Source organism: Hydra vulgaris, chromosome 05, assembly GCF_038396675.1.
Source record: "Hydra vulgaris chromosome 05, alternate assembly HydraT2T_AEP".
NCBI lineage: Eukaryota > Metazoa > Cnidaria > Hydrozoa > Anthoathecata > Hydridae > Hydra > Hydra vulgaris.
Window position 1 is genome coordinate 16,572,982 of NC_088924.1, and position 14,075 is coordinate 16,587,056.

Sequence of the window (14,075 nt, forward strand, 5' to 3'; positions counted from 1 at the left end):
ACAAAACTTTTATAAAAGTAAGAAAGTGTTCAACTTTTCGTTCAACGAGCATATCTGTTATTAAAAATATTGTAATAAAAATAGAGACCATGTATTTGTACAACACTTTTATAGTAAGTATATCTTAATTATTAAAACAAATTAATGTTCAACATCCAAAACAATTAATTAACTATTTTTTTAAAATTTTTTAGATTTAGAGTAACTTGCACTAGACAAGAACAATTAGTTTAAATAATTTGTTTTAATAACTATTTTATTACTTAAAAAAAAGTTTTAGGGTATATTAGGGTAATATGTGCACCTTGGTAATATGAGCATACTAAAAGATTTCGAAGACTTAAGCAGTAAAGTCAAAGTTGCTTTGTATTTTTTGAATTTGAAAAATGAATATATCTGTTGCGCGAATTTTTTATGTGAAAATAATGAAATTTAATTTTTTATAAAGAAAAATATGTTAGCTGGAAATCCGTTTGCAGTGTTTTTTATCAAAATTACCTAGTTTAGAGTCCTAAAATTGCAGTGGTTTTAATTGCTTTTTTAATAAAAACATAACATAGCAAATATTTTTAGTATTTTACCAATACCAAATATCTTTTTGTAATTTAAACTCAAAAAATTTGCAATTTTATATTTTAAAGGTTTGAGTTAATACAATTGAAAAAATCACGAACTAATCTTTTTTTTTAATGCGTAAAACATAGCTGTATTGTTTCAATAAAAAGTGTTATAAAATTTTATCTTTCAATGAGAAGTTGTGTAAGTAACGAATTATTATATTTCACAAATTAGTTCTAATTGTCATGTTGGTATTTTTTACTTAATGTTATTTTTTTGAGCTAATATAAAGTACTTATAATACCAAGTGGTCTGGGTAATATGAGTATTTTTTCTATTTTTTTAAAACCTCTGTGTTTTTAAGAAAAATATTTGGGTTCTAAAATATCTAATTGGATTAATGAGGTACTCATGATGCAAATTAAAGATACTCATGATCCAAATTAACCAATTAGACACTCATGATCCAAATATCTAATTGAATCATGAGTAGACATACCTAAATATTAAATATTCTCAAAATTTTTGGACCCATCATTATTAGTTTTGAAAATACTCCATTTTTTGCTTAAGGTGCGAATAATACCCTATCTTATATCTCAGTTTTCGGAAGTCGTAAACACGTAAAATATTACTCCTCACGGTTTGATGTGTGTAAAGGCTGATATACTTAAACTGTGCATGTTAGTGTGTTTGAAAATTAAAGTCTATGTAAAAAAACAAAGCAACATAGTGATTACATATGAAGACTACAAAATTTTCTTTTCTATGTGAGGTTTTTATGGGTCTACCGTTTCCCCCTTATTTTAACGTCTTTTTTGGATTAAGTAAAAAGATAAAATAAAAAGGTTTTTCACAACAACAAAAAAATGGATAAAAAAAAGATATATTATTATCTTATTTAATAGAAAATTTTATTTTAGATTTTTGAAAAAAGTTTTACTTTAATGTTATATACTTATTGTGATATTTAAGTTTTTAGTTAAATACATAAACTAATGAGTCCTTAGCAACACCTTAGCTACAATCAGGTTTTTCCTATTATAATGAGTATAATAATAAAATTTAAACTCTTCTTCTTATTTTTTTTTTTTGGGACTATTTATTATTTTTGTTGTTCAGTAAGTAGATCAAATGTTGTTTGTTTGCAGGGGCGGAAGCAGGTTTTTAGTATACCCCGTCAAAATAAATTAACGCCATTCGCCATGTTGTAAGAGTTGTAACTACGTCCGCTGTGCAAACAAATTTTGGCCAGTTTTCAGTAATCAGAAAATATATATATTAGAAAAAAAAGAAACACTGCTGTTATGTTATGAATTAACAAAAGAATTTCAAATCTTTTCAAAACATTTTCTATCAAATTTCACCCATGATTTGATGTTAAAATTCAAAAAGCGTTTTTATTTTGTACTTTACTTATGATTTAACAATCGTAAACTTTTTTGAGAATACTTTATTTAAATCTTGATATAACGGCGTACATTTGCAACCAATCAAACAACTGCTGCAAATTCTGCAATGTGTAGTTTACACTGCAAAGTTTATTTTTAAACAGATTGCAATTTTAAGAAGTGAGGAACCAAATAAGCTTTTCCAATTTTCTCATTCCCTGCAAAGTATCATTTACATTATAAAGTTTTGTAAAATTGTTTTTTTATCCTCTGCAAAGCTTAGTTAAAACAGCATTTTTTCAAAATACATTTTCTAACAAAAATAAAAAGATCGGCATTCAATATTTGGTCGGATGGTAGACGTCATTATTTTAATATTAATATTTATTTTTTTACCCCATCAGTTGCAGCACTTGACGGTGTTTAGGTCCGTCTCTGGTTTGGTTGACTACTTTTCAACTAGAATGGAATGCGCAGCTTATTAACGATTGTTTATTTATTTTATATGATTTAAATGACATTTGGAATTTTCTTTTTTTTCTTCTCTTCAAACATCATAACTCGGCCAAAAATTCATCAACTTACTTGAAAAGTTCAGGAAATTTTTCTAATAGTATTCTCTGAAGGATAAGCTAAGTAGTTTTTTTTATCTTGTAGTATGTTAATATGACTGTTTTATTAAAATGCAAAAAAAAAAAAATCGAAAAAAATCGAAAAAAATCGAAAAAAATCGAAAAAAATCGAAAAAAATCGAAAAAAATCGAAAAAAATCGAAAAAAATCGAAAAAAGAACAACTTTTAACAAAATGTTTACAAAAATTAATCAAAAACAAGTTTTAGCTTCATTAATTTAATTTTTTTTGTTTATTCTCTAGTACAGTATGTATAGAAAAGTTTAGAGAAGAAGTTTTTTTTTTTTTTTTTTTTTAAAACATTTTTATTTTACAACTACAAAGTAATTGCAAGAAACCAATCACTGATTGGCAGTAAATATATAAAAATTTAAATCATAAATATAAAGTTCGAAATATACGAAGTAAATAAAAATATAGTTGCTTACAACTCCGAGACATGAATAAAATAAATACCAATTACAACAATATAATAACGTGTACGTAAAAATAACCCGAGAAATATATCTCTATATTACTCCAATTAAAATAAAAAATACAACAAATAAAAATAAACCTGCTGATTTTTCGGAGGAGAGTTTAGATGTTTCACTATAAGTTTATTTACCACATTTCAAAATAATGTTAGTGTATAAATATGATAAAAACGAAATTTGTGTAAGATTGATAAAAAGAATTACTTATTTGTAGTCACAGGAAGCTCGCAGAAGACTTAAGTCAGTCTTGTCATCGAGTACCTTTTTCTAAGACGTGTAATACACATAAAAAATCAGTAGCATGCGTGGTATATATGTATGTGTTACATATATACCTTGTTAATAATATTTTTTTTTTTATCGATTTGTATTAAAAGTTAAGTTCCATTTGTTTATTTATTCAAATTTAATTTGTTTAATTTGATTATTGTAGTTTTTAGCTTATTTTTCAGAGAGTGTTCGTTGTTTAAGTTTAAAAGTGATTTGTTTCTGGAAACTAATTTGTTAAATAAATAGGGACCACGATATGTTATTGAGAGTTTTGAGAGTCTTGTTGTTTCAAAAGGTATCTTAAAGTTGCCTGTTGCTCTTGTATTGTATTTATTTATATTGTTTTTATAAAAGTGTGCTGCAAAATGTTCTGGAACCAGACTTAGTTTATATTTAAACATGAAAAGTATACTTTGAAAAATATTTATTTGAAATATATTTCGTGCGTTCATTTGTTCCAGCAGGGGTTGAGCATGAGTAAATTTATTTTTGTTGTATACTAGTCTTGAAGCGTGTTTTTGACGTAAGTAAAGTGGTTGTAATTTAGATTTGTGGGTACTGCCCCATGCTATATTGGCAATATATATATTATTTTTCGAATAAACAAGAAATTTCTTGACTTAATAGGTGACTTTTTAACAAATCGTAATCGTTTTTGCTGATTTTGTCGAAAATATTAAACAAAATTTTAAAATTTTTACGATTTTTTTCTTATTTGATGTAATATTAGTTTGTTTGTTAATAAAAATTAATAAACTTTGTTTTTTCGAAAAAAATATATTTTAGTGATGAACCACCAATTACATCAGATAAGATGCTATATATTAGCTTATAGATGTTATATATTAGCTTAAAGATGTTATGTATTAGCTTAGGAAGATATTATATATTAGCTTAGGGAGGAGAAAACTTTATCAACCAACCTCGCCACTGTGATGTAATATTGTAATATTGACTAATAAAACAGTTTTCAAGGTGTGAGGGGGAGAGGGGCAATAAAAGAATGAAAGCTCTTTTATTGTTGATGACAACAAACTATTTTAATTTTAAAAAACAGGTATCTATTATAAGTCCCTCTTCTAATAATAAAGATTCTCTAAAATTTTATGGGTATATACACGCATCAAAAAATGTAGTATTCATAATTAATTGGTAACCGTATGCAGTATTCATATTAATTGTTTATATTGACTAAATTCCAATACCTTGAGGTAATAAATTATATGAATAATTTATTTTATTTAACTTTTGAATAGTCTAACATCTACGTTGACCAAACTTGCAATACCATCTCATAAGTTGGGTTGCTGTATAAATCCTCATAACGCATCACAAACTTAACGTCATAAATAATGAAAAATAAATTTTAAACTTTTTTTATTGTTAAACGATGATTTAATATAAGGTAATACCAGTAATCAAAGAGGGCGTTGCCCCGGGCTCAAAAAAAGTCTACTGGGACACCAAAGAAAACAACAAAGAGCACATAAAAAAGGCCTTTTAGACATAAATAATTTTTATTTTTATTACAATTAGAAAACTGTTTTATTACTTTGGTCTTTATCACTTTTGCTACGCCCCTGGTTAATAAATCTGAAAATATATTTTTCAATTATGTTAAAAAGGTTTTTTTAATAAACAAAACAAAAAACTTGATTTGTTTTTTCACACAAAACTTATCTAGTTTGTATTTCGTTCTTTTTATTTTCTGCTTTTTTTTTTGTTTGTAAGTTCTATCAAAGCTTCATCAGAAGTCTAAGGTAACTTTTCATGAGATGCATGTTATAATTTGGAAAATTTAGCTTTAATACGAAAGCTTTGGGCACGACAGCATGTACAACATTTAAAATTCATGTCTTTCAATACTCACAAGCAGTTGTGCAACACGTTAAAGAAGTTCTTTGTATTAATGAACTCGAAGAAGTGTTATATTATTTTTCACTGTCCTGAATACGCTACATCAAGTGGCTGTAGCACGTGAGATGTATGAGCCGATAGCTCAAAAAAATAATACTCTTAAGATTTGCTAAATGAATTAGTTCCAAAGTTACATGTGTAGCATGGCTGTCTTGAAATCAAGATAGCCATGCTCTTCAAGCTTGCGGTAATGTGGAGCAAATAACTTTTCTAACTATCTAGTAAAGCAGGTCCTTCCATCCAGCCAGATTGCGTGACACTATAGATAACACCGTCCTGAGTTAGAAGCCATCAATCTAAAAATTCAAATAATTAAACAAAAATAGTTTGTAAAATGTGGAGTTTTCCGGATTCCGGATTAGTTAATTTGTCGTTATTTAGTATACTTGCTGTTACTTCTGCCGATGAAAGTTAATCTTTTGAAGCCAAGTGTTTTAGCTAATTTCCTCTTACTAATACCTTTGTCCACAGCCTTCAAACCACGATCCATCCGTGCTTTTTCAAGTAAATCATACATAGAAATATCTCACGTAAATCAAAACATAGAAATATGAACTTGCAAAAGAACTATTTTAGTGCGTTGCAGTATATTTCAGCAAACATTCTGTTGCAAAGTTTCAGTGTACCTATATAGGCATTTTGAGCAGTCTACTGTAGTTTTGCTCATTGGTTACTTAGTGGACATTTAGTGGTAGCCGCCAAAAATGGCTAACCGATGACTAGCCACTATTATTATATCGGAAAGTTATTGGCCGGTCATTTATAGCGGCTGCCATTAATGGTCCACTATGTAACCGATGACCAAAACTCCAATAAACCTCTCAAAAAAGCCTTTATAGGTATATGTATCGACTGAAACAATATTTGCTGGGATATTAGTATAACTAGCTCATATCAATAATATAAATTTACCAGTAAATTTACCGGTAAACTTTATTTTAAAACAGGTTAATTTTTATTATAAATTTTAACAGGTTATTTTATCGAATAAAATACTATGCTAAGTATCCATTATAAAAAATTCGAAACTTACGGGTAAATTTTACATTTGCAACACTAGTTCATATTCAAAAAGTCACATTTTTCACATATCACCATTGTTCACCTATGTAAGAACCAAGTAAGAGTATTTGAAAATTTCACTAATTTTCGAAAAAAAGAGTTTACAATATTCAAAAGTTAATAATTTTTCTTAGTTATTATAATTAATTTGTCGATTCTTATTAATACTAAGATTAAATTTGATCATTTATTATAATGCTTTGCTTTTTTAGAATTTAATGGTATGCCTTTTTTCGAATTGTTGTTTTGCCAAATAATTATTTCAGCAGGTTGCAAACAAACATTATAATTCTTTTTATAGATTTATATTTTTGAAGTGAATATTATTCAAGCAAAAAAAGTTATTAAAATTTTAGTTTTGCATGTTTTTTTATATTTTTCCTTAAACGATCGAAGTTACACGGTGACCGAACATAGGCAATTTTACGGTATATATATATATATATATATATATATATATATATATATATATATATATATATATATATATATATATATATATATATATATATATGTATATATATATATATAAATATATATATATATATATATATATATATATATATATATATAAATGTATATATATATATATATATAAATATATATATATATATATATATATATATATATATATATATACATATATATATATATATATATATATATATATATATATATATATATATTATTAAAATATTTTAAATGAGAAAATACAACTTTATAATGGAACTTGAAGTTTCATGCCATTCGGCAATCATCAGCCATATTATTTAAATATAAAATAAAAACCGTTATAAAAAATACAAATTTAGCGTTGCAACGGCATCTGACGTCAAGTGTACGTGATCCGATGTTTGCTAATCGCCGGTATCAAAGTTAGAAAGTGAAATTTTTTTCCTATGTCTACAAGCAGAAACCAATTCACTTTTTTTATTAAGTAAAAAACCACTATCAAAATTCATAATAAAATATTTTTCACTGATGCAAAGGTTACACCTTTTTGTAGATGGATTATAAGATTGGCATCTTTTAATTATGTTCCACTTAATTATAGGCATGTTACCTGCGTCTTTGTGTTTCCAGATCTCTTTGGAAAGTTCTGTATCATTTCTATATCTGGTTGCATTAAATGATTTAAGGTGGTTTGCAAAACTGAGCTTGAAAGCGTTTTCACTGATACCGATGTAATATTTTTCCGTAAGACTGGGATTAGGTGATGATAAAGTGGCTTTATATACAACGTTTTTTGATAGACATTCGTTATTTAACGGGCATGCAGTTTTCTTAATGCAGTTGCAATTTATATCATTAGTGGTGAGTTTGTTGCGCAAAATTTGTTGGTTGTGTGAATTATTAATAGATCGAATATTTGGCATGCAGCTGTAACTAACTTTTATTGTGTTTCTGTTGAAAATTTTGTGGAGCTTATGATGTAATGGAAAATGTAAGTCAATTAAGTTTAAGAAAAGGTGTCCAATTTTTGTTACCACATTTTTACTGAAAGGGGGATTAAACCATATTATATTTCTTTTTCGTTTATTAGTATTAGAAGGATTTAGATTTGAATGATATTGGAGATTGGTGGGAAATCCGGACTTTTCTAATGCGTCTTTATAAATAGGAGCAGACTTTTGGAAAATTTTTTCGTTTGAAGAATTGGAAGATAATCTATGTTCAACTGAGGTTGGTAATTGTTTTAAAATGCTTGGTGGATGGTTGGAACTAGCATGGATATAATTTAGCGTACTATCAGGTTTATGGTAAGGTTGAAAAGTGCAGTTATTAAGATCAAATGTAACATCAAGGTAGTTAACAACTTTCATATTAGATTGAATGGAAATACAGAGGTTGTATTGTGTAAATATTTGAGTAAAATGCTTCTTAATTTTTTCCATTTTTGGACCGCTTACGTTTTTAAACACGGCTAGGCCATCGTCTCTATATAATCCAAAATCAGATTTTTTATAAAATTGCGAAATCTGGAAGAGAAGAAATATACCAACTAACTCACACACTTCCGCTCCATCAAATGCACCCATGGTAACATCAAACAAACCACTTGATTTCTTAATCCAAACTTGATCATTGGTAAATAATAAAGACTTACGCGCGTGGAGAATTAAAGATTTATGATCAGCATCAATGGAAACGTATTGTTCTGCAAAGTTTATGGAGTTGATAAGTAGCTTTTCATTTATAGAAGGGTAAAAGTCAACAATGTCGAAAATAAGGAATTTATAAAAATGTTTGTCATTGATGTTTTTGAACCAATTTATTACATTTTGTGTACTATTCCACTGATTTAATTGTAAAATATTTCTTAGGTTGGTGATAATATCTGATAAAATATGCTTACTTATTCTACCAACTTCATTCTTAGCTGGGTTAATTAGACGAACAGTAGGATTATTTAAAAAATTAGGTTTATGGTCTTTTAATGTAATGAAGCAATTTGAAGAACTGTTTATATTGATTTTTTTAAAAACGTCATGATTCTTTAGAATAGTTTTTCCTTCTTTATTAATGTGATCTTTTATAATAGGGTAGGTTTTTCTATAGTTAGATGGAGTAGCGTTCATTAACAACTTATTGTATTCGTCTTTTGATAATTTATACAAATTTGATGTTTTATCTGCGTAAGTGTAAGTATACGTTGATTTTCGAACAGAAGAAATGTCTTTTTTTAATTTATTTTGGAAGGCGCATTGAACCTTCCTAAACTTTATGTTCTTAATTAATTTGAATAAATCGCATTCAAACGCACGCATATCTTTAATTTGTTGTGGACAATGCGGTGTGTTAATACCATAAGAATTAAATTTGGTATAATTATTACTATTACTATTAATATCATTCATACCGTTAGACTGGTGATTTATGAAGAAAAACGCCTTCCATTGCATCCTTTTAATCAATATCTCAGTTTTTTCAAGCAACTGCAATTTGTATTCATTATTTGATGGTATAGGTATAAATTTTATTGAATAATTGAAGTTAACTTTCTCCATTTTTAACGACTTGAGAAGAGTGCTCAACAGGAGGAGCAATAAATTTATTGATAAATGTTGTATATTGCTGGAAATACAACTCTTGTCTGTTTAAGAGTGATCAATATCTTTTTGAAAAAAAATAGATCAAATAATAATATTAAAATATTTTAAATGAGAAAATACAACTTTATGATGGAACTTGAAGTTTCATGCCATTCGGCAATCACCAGCCATATTATTCAAATATAAAATAAAAACCGTTATAAAAAATACAAATTTAGCGTAGCAACGGCATCTGACGTCAAGTGTACGTGATCCGATATTTGCTAATCGCCGGTATCAAAGTTAGAAAGTAAAAATTTTTTCCTATGTCTACAAGCAGAAACCAATTCACTTTTTTTATTAAGACATTTCTTCTGTTCGAAAATCAACGTATACTTACACTTACGCAGATAAAACATCAAATTTGTATAAATTATCAAAAGACGAATACAATAAGTTGTTAATGAACGCTACTCCATCTAACTATAGAAAAACCTACCCTATTATAAAAGATCACATTAATAAAGAAGGAAAAACTATTCTAAAGAATCATGACGTTTTTAAAAAAATCAATATAAACAGTTCTTCAAATTGCTTCATTACATTAAAAGACCATAAACCTAATTTTTTAAATAATCCTACTGTTCGTCTAATTAACCCAGCTAAGAATGAAGTTGGTAGAATAAGTAAGCATATTTTATCAGATATTATCACCAACCTAAGAAATATTTTACAATTAAATCAGTGGAATAGTACACAAAATGTAATAAATTGGTTCAAAAACATCAATGACAAACATTTTTATAAATTCCTTATTTTCGACATTGTTGACTTTTACCCTTCTATAAATGAAAAGCTACTTATCAACTCCATAAACTTTGCAGAACAATACGTTTCCATTGATGCTGATCATAAATCTTTAATTCTCCACGCGCGTAAGTCTTTATTATTTACCAATGATCAAGTTTGGATTAAGAAATCAAGTGGTTTGTTTGATGTTACCATGGGTGCATTTGATGGAGCGGAAGTGTGTGAGTTAGTTGGTATATTTCTTCTCTTCCAGATTTCGCAATTTTATAAAAAATCTGATTTTGGATTATATAGAGACGATGGCCTAGCCGTGTTTAAAAACGTAAGCGGTCCAAAAATGGAAAAAATTAAGAAGCATTTTACTCAAATATTTACACAATACAACCTCTGTATTTCCATTCAATCTAATATGAAAGTTGTTAACTACCTTGATGTTACATTTGATCTTAATAACTGCACTTTTCAACCTTACCATAAACCTGATAGTACGCTAAATTATATCCATGCTAGTTCCAACCATCCACCAAGCATTTTAAAACAATTACCAACCTCAGTTGAACATAGATTATCTTCCAATTCTTCAAACGAAAAAATTTTCCAAAAGTCTGCTCCTATTTATAAAGACGCATTAGAAAAGTCCGGATTTCCCACCAATCTCCAATATCATTCAAATCTAAATCCTTCTAATACTAATAAACGAAAAAGAAATATAATATGGTTTAATCCCCCTTTCAGTAAAAATGTGGTAACAAAAATTGGACACCTTTTCTTAAACTTAATTGACTTACATTTTCCATTACATCATAAGCTCCACAAAATTTTCAACAGAAACACAATAAAAGTTAGTTACAGCTGCATGCCAAATATTCGATCTATTAATAATTCACACAACCAACAAATTTTGCGCAACAAACTCACCACTAATGATATAAATTGCAACTGCATTAAGAAAACTGCATGCCCGTTAAATAACGAATGTCTATCAAAAAACGTTGTATATAAAGCCACTTTATCATCACCTAATCCCAGTCTTACGGAAAAATATTACATCGGTATCAGTGAAAACGCTTTCAAGCTCAGTTTTGCAAACCACCTTAAATCATTTAATGCAACCAGATATAGAAATGATACAGAACTTTCCAAAGAGATCTGGAAACACAAAGACGCAGGTAACATGCCTATAATTAAGTGGAACATAATTAAAAGATGCCAATCTTATAATCCATCTACAAAAAGGTGTAACCTTTGCATCAGTGAAAAATATTTTATTATGAATTTTGATAGTGGTTTTTTACTTAATAAAAAAAGTGAATTGGTTTCTGCTTGTAGACATAGGAAAAAAATTTCACTTTCTAACTTTGATACCGGCGATTCGCAAATATCGGATCACGTACACTTGACGTCAGATGCCGTTGCAACGCTAAATTTGTATTTTTCATAACGGTTTTTATTTTATATTTGAATAATATGGCTGATGATTGCCGAATGGCAAGAAACTTCAAGTTCCATTATAAAGTTGTATTTTCTCATTTAAAATATTTTAATATTATTATTTGATCTATTTTTTTTCAAAAAGATATTGATCACTCTTAAACAGAGTTGTATTTCCAGCAATATACAACATTTATCAATAAATATATATATATATATATATATATATATTTATATATATATATATATATATATATATTATATATATATATATATATATATATTATATATATATATATATATATATATATATATATATATATATATATATATATATATATATATAAACAAAAAACAAGGAAAAAGAAATTTTAAATATAAAAAGAAAACTCAAATTAAAGTTAACAAAAAGTTCTTCATCTTCAGAACCATTAGATTTATAAATGTTTCGACAACCTCCTGATTGTAAGGTAAAGAATCGCAAAACTTAGCGTATGAAGCAACTAAATTGAAATTTGCATATTGCTTTTATTTTAGTTATACTCATCGCACCTACAAGAGAGTTAAAGTGTTTTAATATAAAAATTCTATCTACTCCTCTAACAATTACTAAGCATTTTAACCTTTTACAGTTAGATTAAACCCTCCCGTATGTATATATATAAACTACTTTTAAACACCAGATTATAAGAATTCTTTCAATACTAAAAAAAAAAAAAAAAATTATCGAGCGAATTCGTATTATCTGATGTTTTAAATAACATCAGATAATACGGATCTACACACATTTACACGTGCATTAAAATATATACACATAAATTATACATACAAATATAAATTTATTGTTATTATTAGTATAAATCACGTGAATATAACAGATAGATTCATAGGGGAGAGTGGGACATTTAAGAAACAAATACCTCCGCTCTACTCTATAAAATACCCCTGCTCTACTCTAAGCTATGCATTATTAAATTGGTAACTACTACTAAATTTAAAATCAAACAAAAAATATTATGGATCACGTAAATCACACAAATAATATCCGGAAACTATTTGGCAACATTTTTGATGAGCTGGCTTATTTATTAGCATTATGCCAATGTAGAGCAAACTTAAATATCCCAGATTAAGTTATAAAAAAAAGAATTTCTTTGAATTTATTACTAATATTGCTTTTCTAAACTAGAAAAATAATATTTTAGATTAAAAATAAAATCATCAACTGTAAACAACCTCACAAAATGGTAGTAATATAGTCAATTATATAAATAACTTATTGTCCCAATATGCCTCACAAAAGTCATTTTACTGAAATTAATACTATTCAAAAAGTTTAATTAAAGATTAAGAAAATAAGCAAATTTTGTTTTTCGCAAACTTATTGATGCAATTTGATACTTTAATGTATTTTGGTGTTTCTAAAAGTATTTTATTTTTTACAATAATAAAGCATAATAATTTAAAATATTTTATCAAAAAATATTTTTGAATAAAAGTAATTTTTAGCTGAGATACAAGACTTCAGGCATAACTGTACCATTATGCTCAACTGTTCCGATATGCCTCGCTCTACCCTAATAGTTGTTGACGTGCAAAATAATATATAAACCAGGCAAATTTCAAACTTACATAACAAAAACTGAATACAGTACAATCTCTCTAATTCGAATCTCCATAGTTCGAAAAAGCTGCACTTAAATGTTTCAAACAAATGAGAGCAGATAATGTACCAATTAGTGGCTTGCTGCTAAAATAAAAAACTTTATATTTTGCGATAGAGTTATGCTTCAAAAATTTTCAAGCTTCGGGAGGATGGTTAGACTAATTTAAGAAAAAGCAAACTAATTTGGAGATAATTTGACAGAGGTTCTTAAAGATATAAATCGTGTCTTTGACATGAATTTACTAACGCATAAAAGACAATCTACAATTATTTACTTTTTTTTTTTTAATTTAAAAGTTTAAAACACATAATATATATTGCTTTTAGGCCTAAGAATTACTATGTCTTTGTTTGTTTGATTTCTATTCGTTACTTTGAAAAGAATATTTAAAAAAAAGTCACCTTTCTATAATTCGAAAATCTCTCAAATTCGAACTTTTATTTTCCCCTGTAAAATTCGAATTAGAGAGATAGTACTGTATACAAATTAAATAGTTATAAATAATTAAGGCATAAGAATTCATTAGTATAAAGTATAAGATATTATGAGTTAATACATGTGCCTGCCAAATAAATATTTCACAAAATTATTCAAATAAATAATTCACAAAATATTAAAATTACAATAAAGGACTTCTTAAAAGCTTAAAAGTATTTTTAATAAAACACAACAAACTTAAAAATATATAAGAATATTTTCAATCTTGCCGCTTTTTTAAATATAAAACAAAACAGTTTCAGTAAAAATGATTTACAACTTTCAGAAAATTTAAAAAGTTAAATTACGCATAACTCAACATCACAAAGTGACGTTTCCACTTAAAGGCGCT

The 14,075-nt window shown here is 27.0% G+C and overlaps 1 protein-coding gene across 1 annotated transcript in view; it reads left to right on the forward strand.

The window, feature by feature from the left end:
- LOC136080633 (location of vulva defective 1-like) overlaps window positions 1-14,075 on the forward strand; it is a 205,367-nt gene continuing 191,292 nt past the window's right edge. The window contains exon 1 of the mRNA XM_065797535.1: window positions 1-113. The gene's annotated coding sequence lies outside the window, so the exon portion shown is untranslated. The remainder of the gene's footprint in view (window positions 114-14,075) is intronic.